Consider the following 15320-nt stretch of genomic DNA (forward strand, 5'->3'; position numbering starts at 1 on the left):
TCAGAAGCTTACATCTCCAAGCATGCAACTTTACTGTAAATATTATTTACATTAACAACTTTATGCCTTTGAATGTTGATTCTGAAATAGCATTTAAGTCAACAGAAAGTGCAACAATTTCTAATACATTGGCATAACTACATTATTGCAATGAACGAGTATCGTTAGTTTTATACAGCACGCAGCAGTGGTGGTAAGATTCCAACACACAAGGACATCCTGGAACCTACTAGGAAGACTACTATCATCTGGCTGCTAAAGAACATCAGCTGCACCTACACACATATATAGATGTAGTCAAAACAGCTTTTACAGCTGTTGTGATAGTAGATATGAAATACAGAAGAACCTGGTATTTGCACTGATTTATCCAGTAAGAGTCTAGTATTCACTATGATGAAAAGCACATTATACCTTTGAAACATGAGGAATTTGTATGATCTAACATTTTTCTCCCCTTGACAAATTATAGAGCAGCAAACAAAATTGAATTTCAGGGAAAGGTCTGATGGGAAAAAGACTCAGTTTAAGTTCTCTTAATCGAGAAAGAGAGTTAAACAGAAGTGTTTCCTATTTAACTTAGTATCAATTTAAAGCTTACAGCACAAATATAAATCACCTACAATGGCACTGTTCAAGAAAAGTCACCCAAATAGTGTTTCAGTTCAAGATTATTTTTTTTTCTAAGTAAAACAGACTTCAGATATGCCACTTCTGAGGTACTTCGCTGCACATGTGCCTGAAATCAAGTACCTACACTACATACAAATACTTGGTTAGAGAAGATATCAATACCATATGAAAACCATTTTCAGATTCACTTTCAAGAATTTCAGCAAGCTCTATAGGATATTCCCTCCCACAGATACAGACAAACGTTTTCCACTAAGACAGTTTTCAAGAAACAAACAAATTCTTTATCCAGAGTTGGGAGAACACCCCAGAAAAGCATATCCTTCCTCTGACAGAGTAGAAGCACACAGAAATTCAAAGTATTTTCATCTCAGAGACTACTGAAAAAAGTGATGTGGTTTTTGATAGTGTTGGATTAAGTCATGAAAAAGTTTGTGTTCAATTCCAAACTTGCACACTTAAGTTTTCATCATTTTTAGGTCAGTTAATTCTTCTCCCTGTGCTTTACTGCTAGCTACGAAATGGGAGATAAAGCTTCCCTCTCTTTTCCAAGTGCCCCATCTCATCTAATTTAACAACAGACTGAAGCAGGAACAATGAGCTGACACAATGCCTAGACCTAAATCTGACATTACCCTGTCATCTACAAAAACACTCAATGTCCTGCAAAACTACAGTATTCCCTATAAATACTAGCAATTGAAAATCAGCAGTTTTAATACTAGGTCTCCTTTAATTCTTGACATGTTACTTGCAGACATTTCTGTGGCATATTAAATTTACACATAAAAGATAAAGAACAACAGATGAAACCCTGAGAACAAAGCCTTCTCACCTCTGTTATTCTTCCTACGGAGTTTCATAAGCTAACTAGAGCAGATCTCTATCCTGGCAATTGGATTTCAAATTCACAAGGCATATCATTGTCCCAAGGCAGCCTACTCAATTCATTGCCTTTTATGAAAGCATTTTAATAGATAATAATGCACAAAGAATATGCCTAGTTGCTCACCATGTATTTAACTGGGATAGGAGAAAGAGAAGCCCGGACAAAATAAAAACGGCACCAAAGAGTCTTCTTCTGCCCTTCCCATCTGTAAATGCCAGCTTCCTTCTCTACACTTCAGGAGGAGGTGGGGCTGGGAAACACTTCTTTCAGAAGTTCCACCCTTCTTTACAGATGCACAGATTTCATTAATAGTTAACTGGCGACATACAACATTAACTTACTCTGGTATTCATAGCTTTCCGTCCATGCTTGTCCCATGGTAAGCAACAGCTTAGGGCAATTGCTTACAAATATTTTCTGCACCATGACACACTACCCCAAGACTTTCTTTTCAGTCTCTTTGTCTCACTGACTAGCTCATTTTAAAACAGTAAAATTCCAGCCAGTTTTTCTGTAAGCAGAGAAAAAAAAAAGTGACTGGCAGAGCATTGAGCTGCTAACCAACACTCCCTCTCAAATGTCCAAAATGCAACAGCCAGATCAATACTTACATGTTCTTAGGTTGAACAGACCCCTGGCAAAATCACTTTGAGTTTTACCAGTATCATCAACAGACTAAAAGGTTCTTGGCTTGTCACATTAGTAAACTGGAAAGCTCTTCAAAAGAAAATAATTCCCCTTAAAGAGCTGACCTTACTCTTGTTCAAGTTATTAAGTCTTGACAGGTGCTCTGGAACAACCACTAGAGAGACTCTTGAGTGCAAGGACTCCTTAACTGCAAAGGACTTGGAACAAGAGAATGTCTATATTAACCAGGCCCTCTGGGCCATATTGTCATGTATTTCAACACATAAATACTTGAAGCCATTTAATGTACAGCAGTATTCAGAGAATTCAGTGATAAAGAAGAGCTTTGTCCAACTGACTGGCACTTCAACAATAAACTCCATTTAAGAGTCTGCCCAGTCTCATTTTATCTGTCTAATTACTTACCTCGCTTGCAGGAACAGCATGCTATTAAGGTTTGCTGATTAAGATTTGAAGGCACTTTGAAGATTTATTGTACTATACAACTGCTAATTATTATTGTTCATACCTGCATTCTGTTGGGAGGAAAATAGCTATGTGCCAAATAATTTCTGTTCCACATGTAAAAGTGAAAATATTTGCTTTGCTGTGCTCTTTAAAAAGTAAACAGATAAAAGACTGCATTTTGACTTGCAGTCCTTCACTGTGATACCTACCCTATAAGAGCCACATGGCTGAAAAAATCCCACCATAAAGGAAAAAAACCAAAGAACACAACACCTTCCTTCCCACTAGAACAAGCAAACGCAACATTTGTGCCTTGATAACTTCTCACCTGCAGGAATGCAATCTCCTCCCTTTCCTAGGCTTCTTCACTACTTCCCTTCGAGGCATCCAAAATGACAATGCTATGCACAAGTTATCACAGGCTCAGGATGACCAGTTACAGTCTTCATTTACCACTCATCCATATTGCAGCCCATTGTTACTTCCAAAGGCTCGTGAAGCTGCGAAAAGACTACTGGATGCTATCCTCTTCATGCAACCTGTTATCCTGGTGAAAATACATGCTGTGCACTCACTTATCCCTTAACATCCAGCCCATCTTCCCACAGATACTTCCTTGTTTCATGCATGCTCCTGCAACCACTCAAGTGTCCTCAAGTCTGTGGCTCTCATAGCCTTCAACTCCACTCAACAACAGTCACAGAATGAAGAGACCTTTTTTAAATTAAGCCATTATAACAACGCCCTGTAATACAGCCTGTCTCCTTTTACATCTGGTATATTCAAAAGTGTCTACTTCTACTGCACCTTTAACTTAAGAGATGAAAAAAAAAAATAAATCACACTCTGAATAGGGAAAAAGAAAAATCAATACAAAACCTCCACGTGCAACAGCAAAAGTTCCATTATGGGAGAAATAGATGTTATGTGCTTTTCCAGTTATCAGACAGGATTGTTAGGTTAAAAACAAGTAATAAAATATTTTTAAAAGTTAGGCTGTAGGTTTTTCTACCTCTTGTTATCATTCTTTCTTCAAATTACTGCTTACATTTAAAAATTGTTTATGGAAAGACGTGCTTGTTGGCAGATAAAAGAAAAGACACTCCGTATGAATGAAATACGCGTGCCCAGTGTGAAAGCTGAACAGATAGGTAAGTTTGATAGCACTAGCAGTGGTAGCAAATTCTGTTGTAACTGCTCTAGCAAAGATTCTAAGACTAGATTTACGCTTTCCTCATCAGTATTTCTTGCACAAGAACCAAACTATTTAAGCAGATTTCCTATTTGTATCTGTATCCTGGTTGATTCTAACTCTTGCAGAAATGTCCTCAAAACATAATTCTGGTGATCAAAAGCCAGACTTGTACAGGCAGAGTATCAGTCAGAGGCCTGATATATAATTTGAACACAGAAAGCAGTCCTGCTCTGGAGTCATTACTTTAGGTATTAAATGTCGTCACTTCACTAGCCTTGTGCCCAAACGAATGACCCGGGAGTCAAGACACCTAGGTACGTATGTATTCAATGACGGCTTTCTCGCATGAGGTTCAGCCCCCAGGAGAAAGTCTGCATATTCTGACCCAGTTTCAAGGTACAGTTTCATAAAACATGTTGTCTTCCCACTGAAAAGGCTTCATGAACTGATCATGGTTACTGCCCCAGCTAGTTCCACATGCAAAGACTTTCATATTCCCTTCTCCAAAACTCACACCTTAATAAGATGGCTAGACAGAGATTACCTGCAACCACCCTTACAGTTTTCATGTCCTACATTTACTTGTGATCCCACCTACAAAACCAAACCGGTTCCCAAATGTTTCCCCAATAAATAGGAGGGGTACAGAGCAGCTCCTGGCGGTTCCCTATGAAGTCACTGCCTTTGTTGTTTTAAACATGCAATTTAAAGAGAATGACACAATCTAGAATATGAGAGAGATTATCCTGCGGTCTGCGGAGGTGTCGATTGCTAGGAGATAAAAAGCCAATGAAACCTACGCTATTTCTCATCACCGCCCAACAGATTTATACTTCGTTTCTGTTCCTCCAAAAACGTTAATAAGGCAAAAAGCTTCCCTCTCTTAAGAGGTTCGGGGGGGGGGGGGGGGGGTGGTGTCGCTTTGCCTGGTTCGCCTGAGCAAAAACGAGCCCTTCGCCGCCGGCAGGCGCAAACCCCCGCGCCTGCACTGCTGTTGCCGAAAGCCCACTTCAACCCCCAAGGCGACCCGGGCAGGAAGTCCAAGGGGAGAGCCAACACCCCCCGCCGCGCTTTGTGCAGCCGTTCTTTCCCTCCTCCCACGCTCCGCGGCGCTGCGCGGCCGGGGCTGCCACCCTGCGCTAGCACCGCACAGCCGCGGGCCCGGCACTTCACCCTGCCCGCACAGCCCCGCCGGGCCCACCGCCCTCCCTCCCCTCCCCTCCCCTCCTCAGCCTGACCCCTCGCCGCGGGGGCTGCCGCTCACCCGGCCCCGCCGGCACCCCCGCCACGCCGCGAGGAGCGAAGCCGCCCCGCGACGGAGGGGCCGCCCCATTAAGCGGTCGTCCGCCCGCGGGACTGCCCCCCCAGACCCCGAGGGCCGCGCACCTCCAGCGCGGCCGCCGAGGGCTCCCCGGCGCGCAGCGACGAGCGGCCCGGGGAGCCGCGGACCTACCGGCCGGTCTAGAGACGCCGTTCGCGCAGGCAGGGCGGTGATGGAGCCCAGGAGTCCGGAGCTTCGCCCTCCCCCGCAGCAGCGCTCGCGTAAGGTTGCGGTCGGCGCCTGAAAGGGAGCGCGGCGACGGAGTCAGAGCGGAGCAGCAGCATCTCCTCCCGCGCCGGCCGCCGGCCCCGGCGCCCCGCTCCCGCACGGCGCGGAGAGGGCGGGGGCGGCAGCGCTCCCCGCCCCGCGGCTCGCCTCCTTCCCTCCCTCCTCCTGCGCGCGGCCGGCCCGCCGCCAGCAGCCGCCCCTCCGACCCGGGTAGCGGGCGCGGGTACCCACCGCGGCCGCCCGGCCCCGTTGGCCTGGCCCGGCCCGGCCCTCCCCTCTCGCTGCCCGCTCACTCTCCACGCCGCTCCGCCGCCGCTGCCCCCCTCAGGGCCGCCAGCAGCGCGGGGAGGCGGCCGCGCAGCCGCCCTCCGCCCCCGACGACCGCTCCCTCCCTCGCGCCCCTGAGGCGGCGGGGAAGCTGCTGACACAGGCCCGGCCCCGCCCTCTCCCTCAGCGCCCGGCCCGGCCCGGCCCGGCCCCGGCCCCGGCCCCCTCCCGCCCTCTGCGCCCCGCCCGGCCCCAGCCCTGGCCCCTTCCCGCCCTCCGCGTCCGGCCGGAGCTCGGAGGTAGCTTGAGAATTGACTTTCTTGCGGGTGAACTGCTGCGCTGGTAGCGGCAACCGGGCCTTGGGCCCCAAGGCGGTTCTTCGAGCGGGTGATGTTACTTCTGGCTGCTCCCAGGCCTTGGCGCTGACACTGGCACTCTTGGTTCTCTGACCTTTCGGAGAGTCACCCGTCCCTGAAGGTACTTGAAGGGATGGGGAACCCCGGAGGGGAGCCATCCATCGACAGACGTTTAATTTCCCATCACTAGCTGAAGCGTTGCTGCACTGTTCGGGGGCGGGGGGGAGGGGAGGGAAAGTTACACAAAGCAAACTTACACAAGCTAAAGCCTTAATGGCAAAGTTTTCAAATATGGCCGATTGGTTGTAGCCTGTCAGACGAATTGTGGTGAGGAAAAGGTCTACTTGGCTAGCTGAAAAGTTTTTTTAAAAAATAAGGCTTCTTTTTCCACTTGGAATGTGAGATCCACTGTGAGGACCTACTGACCACTTGTGCCATGGGGTTGGAGCTTCGCCGGTGGGTTCCTCTGGGGTTTCTGCACGAGCTCCCTCCTTGGTGGAGACAGACTGTGAAAGGAAATAGCCACAGCATAGGAAAACTACTTTTAGTTGCAAAGAATACTGTCACCACAGATGTGGCCCCAAATTCGGGGTATGTGGAAATGAACTTTTTCAGAATGATAGTCTAGAAGAATCGTTTCTATTAAAAAAAAAAAAAACAACCACCAAAAACCAACACATTTTTGTGGAAACAGTTGCTTTAGAATAAATAAAAAATGCTTGGCTGTAACTGTTTCATAATGAAATACTAATTCCTTTGGACTAACTAATGTATTAAGGACTCAGCATGAAAGTGACTCTGCCATAAATAATAGTGTCAGTGACTTTCTGTAAGTCAGAACAAAAATAAAGATGAGTAGTAGAACTAATTAACATTTTAAGAGGCTACCATAATCTGAGATGTTGTTGGTTATGTAATTTAGGTATTATTTTCATGTAATACAAGTTCCTTAAGTTGATAACTATCTACTTACCTTTTAAGGTGAACTGAATATATTAGTATCCACATTTCCAACAAGACCTCATTTTGATTTCTGTACATTTAGACATTCCATGGCGAGGGTCCACCTCCTCTTTCGACAGGTTAGTGTCTTACTGAAGTAATAATTTTTTTTTTAATGGATGTTGATGATCTGTAGTAGATTTTATCCTAAAACTTTGCTTCCATGCCTCAGGTCAATTTATAGTTGCTATAACCCATGTTACTATATATTCTGTCTTTTTTACTGTATTTGAAGATGGGCCATGGAAAGAACTCTTTGTAGGAATATGGTTTTTTGCAAAGATACATTATTATTTCAAGTGAACAGAATGAGTAAAATAGGACTTTCAGATGTGTTAAAACCCAACCTACATAATAAGGCAATATTGTCTTGTACTAGAATATGCCTCTGACTATAGAAGTCTCCTCCCCCAAAAGTCACCTCTCTTAAAAGACTGCAAATTTGATTGTAATTTACTTTCCTCTGAAGAAGATTTAGTTCCTTGTTCTTCATTGTACTAATGAGCATCTGTTTGGGACAGCATTTTCCTTAGCCTTGTAAATGTATGTGAATGCCTTAACAATTATCTCATTAGACTATTTGATTTTTTTTTTTTTAATTAAACATCTTCAACAAAGAAGCTTGGAGCTTAGAGAAATATAATTTCTGTCTTCACCTACTGTGCATTTCACAGGGAGCAAATACATGGAAAATGTCATAACTTTAGAAACTTCTTACATCACTGACTAAAAGAAAGACATAACACATTGTGCACAAAACCTGATGCCTTGGACTGTCTCCACTCTGGAAAAATGGAATGGCTTTTGTCAGTGTGGCACTTGTGCCATTTGTCATGAACACAATGTACATTTACTGCAAAGACTGACGTGCCAGTACTTAACTTAATAGATTCCTGAGTGTGACTTTCTCCTTAGCTGTTCAGAGGAGGTGTCCATGCTAACCAGACTTACAAACTTCAAATTTTCCTCTGCAGAGAGTGTCTGGCAAATAAATATATTCCAATTACTCTACCATCAGTATCTTGCATCATTTACTCATAGCTTTTGCTTAGTGTAGTGCAACTTTGCTTAGGGGTGGGGGAAAAAGCCAAATTATGCTATCTACTGTTCTTGCTGAAACTTCCTTAATAAACAGGTGTGCCTCTATCTATGTCTAAACTGAGGGATTCAAGAGCACCTCCACATTCCTGGTTTGGGATGCATGTCTGGCCACACCTTGACTGTATTAGGACAAAACCTGTACATAAACTAGAACCCTCCCTTAATCTCATGTTTATGGGTAACTGAGGAGTCAAAAATTGTGTGACACGCTGCAGTGTACATGTAAAGGTCAGTTTAGAGGAAGACTAAGTCTTACTATTCACACTTTGCAACTAAGGAAAACCATATTAACAAAAAGAAAAATGCCCGACATAACTGCATCTTAGGGCAATTCACACACAAGTTCTTGGCCTGCAAAGTATCTTCTTTTAGAGTTAAACCGTATTAGGGTATTAGGTGTTGTCCTTATATTATCTAAAAGATCCTAAGGAAATAACATGAGTTGCTCGGAAAGAAGCAGGAAAGAGAAATAGCTACCACAAAGATTAAATCTCTGAGAAAGATTAAGACTTAGTACAGTGACTGGGATTTTCAAAAGTGACAATTAATTTTGGGTGTCTCCCAGTTCTGGTGCCCAAACAGGGACCTTATTTTCAAAAAGTACACAATAAGCAGTGTCGGAATTTTGGCAGCTTGATTCACAAATCCCTTTAGAACTGTTAGCCATTTTATGTTCTTTGGCTAAATGACAATCAAGGGACAGGAAGAATACTGCCTACAAACATTTGATGAGGCTGGATGCCAGTGAGAGGAAGCAAGTATTTTTGGTCCCCATCTGCAATGAAATCCATCTGGTAGGCTAATGCCAGCGAGGTTTAAAGTGTGCTTGTTAGCCCTGTATCAGTACAGTTGCAGAAAAGAGGCCTGAAATGTATTTGGGAGTATAGTTACATATGTACCATGTACAAGAGAAAAAAATTAGAGATTTTACTAGGAAAATATTTTCTACACTAAGAATTACAGCTCTTGAGGATAATCTTCAAGAAAATCTAATTTACAGAAGCTAATTAGCTTTAGATACTTAAAACCAGGCTGGTTGAAATAGTAGTAAATACACAGTAGAGAACAATCTTGCCCAGACAGAAACTACTTGTTCAAACAGGTCCTTTCTGCATTTAACTTTGGAGTCTATCTTAATGAAGGTTTTGTTTGGGAGTATTACAGTCAGGAGTTAAATCAGAGCAGCGGAAGAGAGACATTAAAAGGTATAGGGAGATTAGGAGAAAAGGAGTTGGTTTTATTTGAGATTTGAAATGAGATGAAAGGTCAGTAAGGATGAGAAATACACAAAGGCTGTCCCACACTACAGCCTGTTTTAAAGAAAAGGCTCTCACACCAACAGAAGCTAGATTGTATGGAGGGACAGGCCAAAGTCTAGACAAGTTGGGGGGGGGGGGGGGCGGGGAGGAAGGGGCATGGAGAAGAAAGAATTTTTCTCAAAATTGTAGTGTTTCTGTAATTCCATAATTGATGACTCTTGGCTGACCAAATTTTAAAGGCCAGGCAGACAATTTGGATTTTGAATATTCCTTTCTTCTAGCTCTCCCACATCTAAAAGCATTGTGCTTATCTTCAATGAATTCATTGCTCTGTTGCTGCAATGCAACTTAGCATCATACTGTGTGCAAGTGCTAGTATGACTTTTGCTGAACACAGTAAGAGCTTCATAGTTCCATTAAATGGAGAAGGCTCTGACCTGTACAAATGACAGCTTTACATTTTGCAGTGATCTTCAGTACACACATGTAAATAAGAAATTATACTTATCTATTGGTAAATTCTATAATTTGGGGGTCATCCTTTATTTCTGTTTTTAATGTCATGCAATGGAAGTTGCGCAATGACAGTTTCAGTAAGCAAATGTCTGCAGGCAAACAATCTAACGTTAGATCCAGCATTTACAGCTCGTGCAATACGTTACTACACTTCCAGAGCTGTTGAAATTCCTAAGGTTACTCACGTAAATTTTTCAGTTTAATCAAATCTCACTTTTCTAAGGTGATAGAAATGACTGGAAACTAAGTTCTTTATACTAATCCTTAAGGATTGCACAGTTTTGCTATTTTTGACTAGCAAATATGTGCATATTCAGAGGAATCACCTAATTGGAAGGGATGGGAACTGAATATGTTAATTACAGTACTTTTCATTAGAAGTTAGCAAAAACAGTAAAAGAAATACAAACAAAGTTAACATAACCCAGCTTTTTTCCAGAACTTTTTAACCACTGATTCTCTTTGTTGACAACTAAGAGAATTTTTTGGAGTTTCTATCATTGATAACATTCACTCAAGGGACACCGGTTGTAGCAACAGTGTAACAAACTCTCTGGTCCTGGAAATCGTGCTTAGTATTTTCTTTATGCTTTTTATATTCCCAATACCATCTTTTCAGGGACAAAAACTGTGTCACTGCATTTTTTGGTAGCAGCAAAGCATACATAAACAACAGTTAACATTACAGGTGATGAAATATCTTGGTAAAGATTAAAATATCCATGCATGAAGAGGTAATGGTAAGAGACACTGATGCAAACAAGTCTGTCGAATCATTAAATGCTTTGAAACAACCAGCAAAAAAGGCTGAAGATAGACACCAGCGAAACAGAGTGAGAGAATCACAGAATTAAAGTAGAATCCCTGTAAAAACTACTAAAAGAACTATCAAAGAGTCAAAAGAAAACAAGAATAAGAAAATACATCTAATGCCTTAGAAATATTGCACTCCCTTTAATGGTGCTAGAATTTCCTTCAGTACTTGCCACAATCTCTTCTATCTGTCTGTAAATCTTTTAAGGGTACCATTCTCTGCAAGAGTTCCACCAGAGTAAATCCAGAGTAATTACATTAAAAACTGTGGAATTACTCCACATTTACATTGATGTTACAGTGACCATAATCTGACTCTGTAGGGGACAATTATTGTTTCCCCTACTTACTCTATAAACTACTGTAATTTACATTTCTACTTACATTTGCCATGAAAAGTTGTGAATAAATTTGATCAAAAAGCTGCTTTGTTCCTGAGAAATGCCCCTCTTTTTGTATGTAAGAATAAGGATTATTTTAATGTACTTTTTCAAGTTATACAAAACTGAGCTTTTAAAAAGCTATGTGCTGGGATATCTGATTATAGTTTTTTACCTAATAAAACAAAACTTATTTTGTCAAACTAAAGGGACTGAGTTCCACCCCAGAAGTTACAACCTTTTCACACAATTGTGCCCGCTGAAGTGGGTTACTTTTAATTTTATTGGAATAACTGTACATGCTTGTGCATTTGTGCAGGCATTTTTTCAGGACTTTACCTTGTTTTCTTAATTGTTTAATATCACCAAGTTTTCATGGTAATGTTACTTTTTTTGTAATTAATTACCAATTAGTTTTGCAGTCATGGATTTTAAATCAAGTGTCTTTAAAAAAAAAAAAAGACAGATACTTCCTTTTGAAGAAGAGAACTTCTCACACAGAGTAAGTGGCATCCCTCTATACTGGTAAATTTTTTCTTCAGTAATACATATGCCAGCACTCTAGCTGACTGCTGTGAGAATTGCATCTGAACATCTGTAGAAGTTTCACATTTACTTTGGCAATTAAAAGAATTATATTAATGTAATTGTATAATCATTTTTGGACAAGTCTACCTCTATTTAGCTGTGTCACATTGCTTCTCTTAATAACGTTTTACTGCTTTGTTAACTGGAAATTATTTTTCAAGTATGAAGCAGATGAAGCAGTATGTTGGACAGTCTTTTTTATGTTGCTGTTTTGCTATATACTTTCACAACTGGAAGTCTTAACAGAATTTATAACAGTCATTAGCCCCAAAGAGAAATTTCTTTAGTATCCCCTGGCCATAAATTACTTTTAGAACAAGCAGAGAGGGAAAAGAGTTTGCAATAGAAACACACCCTTGGAAAAGTTTCTCGCTCCTAAAAGCCAGGTCACTGTTTAATCCCTATAAAGGAAATACTTGACAATTTGGGTTAATTGTTAATGAAGTGCTTAATTTTCAATTCTGGCTTTATAATCCCAATTATATATTTTCACGTGTCTTTCTATGCCTGATAATATTTTGACATCTGTAACTCCTACCTCTTGAAGCTTTCAAAGCAGTCGCTATACTGAAATACTACATCTCACAACACATATGGAAAGGTAATATTATTCACGTTTCAAAGAAGAAAAACTGAGGCATGACCAGATATATTCAGGGTTACGCAAGAAACCTGGTGCAAAGTACTGGAAGTGTTGACTTCCATTCCCACACACTTTCTACAGAAGAGCTGGTAGTTCAGAAGGAATCAGACTCTTGCTTAGTCTCTGGAAGGTTTTCTTCTGGCTACACATAGCTATAGTTATTCATCTATTTTCACTTCACTACCTTTCATAATATGTCCTGTACTATTCTGAATTTAAAACATGCCCTTTTCTCCCTGCAACTGTGGAGATTGTTAGGTAGAAGACTGTCTTATTAAAATTTCAAAGGGCTTCTTTGTAAAATACTTCCTTATGGTGGAACCACTAGTTTATGCTTTTAAATAAAAATCTTTACTCAGCATGTTTAGAAATTACAGGGCATTGCACACAAGGAGCATTTCAGGCTACATTTGCAATAGGATTTAGTGTGAACAAGTGCAGTCAGAGTGTAAGAATGTTCTGATCTTTTGAGTAACTTCCATTGTTCTGAGGTTGCAACTCTGGCTTGACACTACTTTAACTAATTTACCCATGCCACCTAAAAATCAAAGAAACTGTACCTCTGTACTCTCTTTGTTTGGCAGCTTGTATTTTTAAGAACCCAAGCATAAAATGTACCATGTATACTTATCATGTGACTAATTACAATCTAACTACTTTGCACTAACAGAATGCATCTTATTATGTCAATTATGGTCAGTCATCGTCATTAACCGCGCAACGATGGCCGAAGCCATTAGTGTGAGAAATAGCAATACAGAGTGGGCCGATGCAACATCATGTGGTGGTACCTTCCTTTTCATAGCATCATTAAATTTGCAAGCACTTCATACGTCCTCTTTCCCCAGTGAGCCACGGCAGTCCATGGCATGATATCGTCAGTGAACAGAGACAGAGGTTGTACACCAGCAAAACCACCAGGTGTTCCTGTATCATGCCTCCAAGACAGTACATACACCCTGAACAGGTAAGGAGAATTCAGGCCTTAGCTGCTTCTTCTGCCTGCTTTCCACCCCACATAAAGATTGCCAATTGAAGGCAAGAGCAGCTGGGGCTAGATACATAGCTAACAAACTGGATGTGCATTGCAAAGGTCAGAGCACTTAGCCAGAATTTGAGTTGCTGGTGCTGAGCTGATTGTGTGCCAGGGGCCTATGGAGCGCAATGTACATGGGAGTGCTGGGTGTATAGCCTGTGACAGGAGAGCAGAGCTCTGTCACTGGGGTCAGGGTGTGGGTTGGCGTGACAGGCTCAGGAGCATGCCAGGGAGCTGTCAGACAGACTTTTATTTGGTTACAAGGCTCGAGAGACACAGTGCTTGTCTGCCACATTCACAGCAGCTCTGGAGTCAGGCACATCCATGATAGATGTAGAGTTGGGAATGGGAAAGTCTACTAATTCAAGTGTCTGCTATGTGTCTGGACAGCACAGTCTTTTGTTACCGCTGCTGCAAAGAATCATCTCATTCTAAAATGATAGTCCTCAAAGAAGCTTTTTAAAGCGTTTAATTCCTATTTAAGTGGAAAACATGTAATTTTTCTCTGTTTCTTGTGCTAGAATTTGATTGTGTTGTCCACATCTCTGTAATTTATCCCATTGCATGGAAACAGAAAATAATGCCCTAGGGAAGGCACGCTTACCATGAACGCAAAATATGTCGAAGGGGTATATTCAAATTGTACAGCATGCCATGACAGCAAATCATAACCGCATTAGCAGTTAAAGCTGAAGAAAAAAAATGTATAGAGGTTGTTATTAACGGAGTGCTCTTATTACTTCATTATGCAGCACAACTACAAATAACACTTAGTTCCCTGTGTTCCCCTATCATAGTAGGTCTACCTGAGGTCAGAATTGGGAAACTGCCATTATTTACGGAGAAAAATATTGGCATATGTTTTTCCACAACATATTTTCTGTCCCTCACATACCAAAATTCCATAGAGAAGTACCTTGACGACTTCAAGAACATCAGACTATTTCTGGGCTTGGGAACAGAGCAGTAGTACATTTTCTTGTTACTGAATTTTTGTGTCCTGTTAAGGAAAAGCTGACCCTTCTCCATCTATAGACTTGCATAGAGATAGCCCATTTCTGTAGTGACTCTTGTTTTTTCTGACTACCCGGTATTTGTTTTTCTGCCAGCGGATGCTCTACTTTTTCCTTCATCTCTCCCCAGCTGTAAACTTTTCATTTAACTGTTCAGAGATTGTTCTTCCTTAGTAGGGATACTCCCTGCCCCTTCTACAGACCATTAATAGTGAATGGTCCTCTAGAGAGCCAGCACCAAGGATTTTGGAGAACCAGAGCTCCATACCCATGTGGTAGACAGCAGCTGTCCACTGACAAAGGGTCTGCAGTCGGTAAAAGCAAGGTGTCGTGACTTTGACAGCTCCCTCCCTGCCCCGAGACTGAATGGGCATATCCTTCTGTATGACAGGACTGTATTTAGCCAGGGATGACCTGGGAAAATTGAAAAAGCCTAATCTAGACATACTCATAGTTCTGTGAGCCTTGCCCGTTAAACAGTATTTGCCTGGTAATGTGGAAAATGCTAGTACTTTAAAGGTTTGAGGGAGTCATAATTTAAAAACCCATGGAGACTCTTGACTTGGAACCCTCACACAGGCAGAAGCTGGCCAGCTTTCATTTAATTATTAGGAAGAAAAAGGAAGAAAAAAATCAAGGTGAAAGAAAATAAATAAAGCATGCTCTCTTAATCTCCTGTTTTTTGGGGAAAAAAATAAATAAAAATCAGGGGAATGCACCTACATCCAGTGTGATCAAATCTATCACTAACTTACCTGGTTTGTATGACAGTTTAAAATGAAGCTCAAGATAAGAGGGTTTCACATGTAGTATTGGATCAGGTGGTGGCCCAAACCCTTAGCTGGATGCGTTTGGGGAGAAGTCTCTTTTCTATTACAGGAAACTATTTGGCGTCAATTATTTCCTTCACAACGTTTAAATAGAGCCATTGTCTGCAAGGCTTATCAGGCAGAGATTTAAACAAGAAAACTTAACCATACATAAT

The 15320-nt window shown here is 41.7% G+C and overlaps 2 protein-coding genes across 3 annotated transcripts in view; both read right to left on the reverse strand.

Moving 5' to 3' along the window:
* The window catches only part of PTPN13 (protein tyrosine phosphatase non-receptor type 13), a 127110-nt gene extending 121595 nt beyond the window's left edge, over window positions 1–5515 (reverse strand). The window contains exon 1 of the mRNA XM_049815289.1: window positions 5266–5515. The gene's annotated coding sequence lies outside the window, so the exon portion shown is untranslated. The remainder of the gene's footprint in view (window positions 1–5265) is intronic.
* The window catches only part of MAPK10 (mitogen-activated protein kinase 10), a 315557-nt gene that overhangs the window by 106054 nt on the left and 194183 nt on the right, over window positions 1–15320 (reverse strand). The window lies entirely within an intron of this gene.

The sequence above is a fragment of the Accipiter gentilis genome, chromosome 12 (genome assembly GCF_929443795.1).
Source record: "Accipiter gentilis chromosome 12, bAccGen1.1, whole genome shotgun sequence".
NCBI classification, from domain to species: Eukaryota; Metazoa; Chordata; class Aves; order Accipitriformes; family Accipitridae; genus Astur; species Astur gentilis.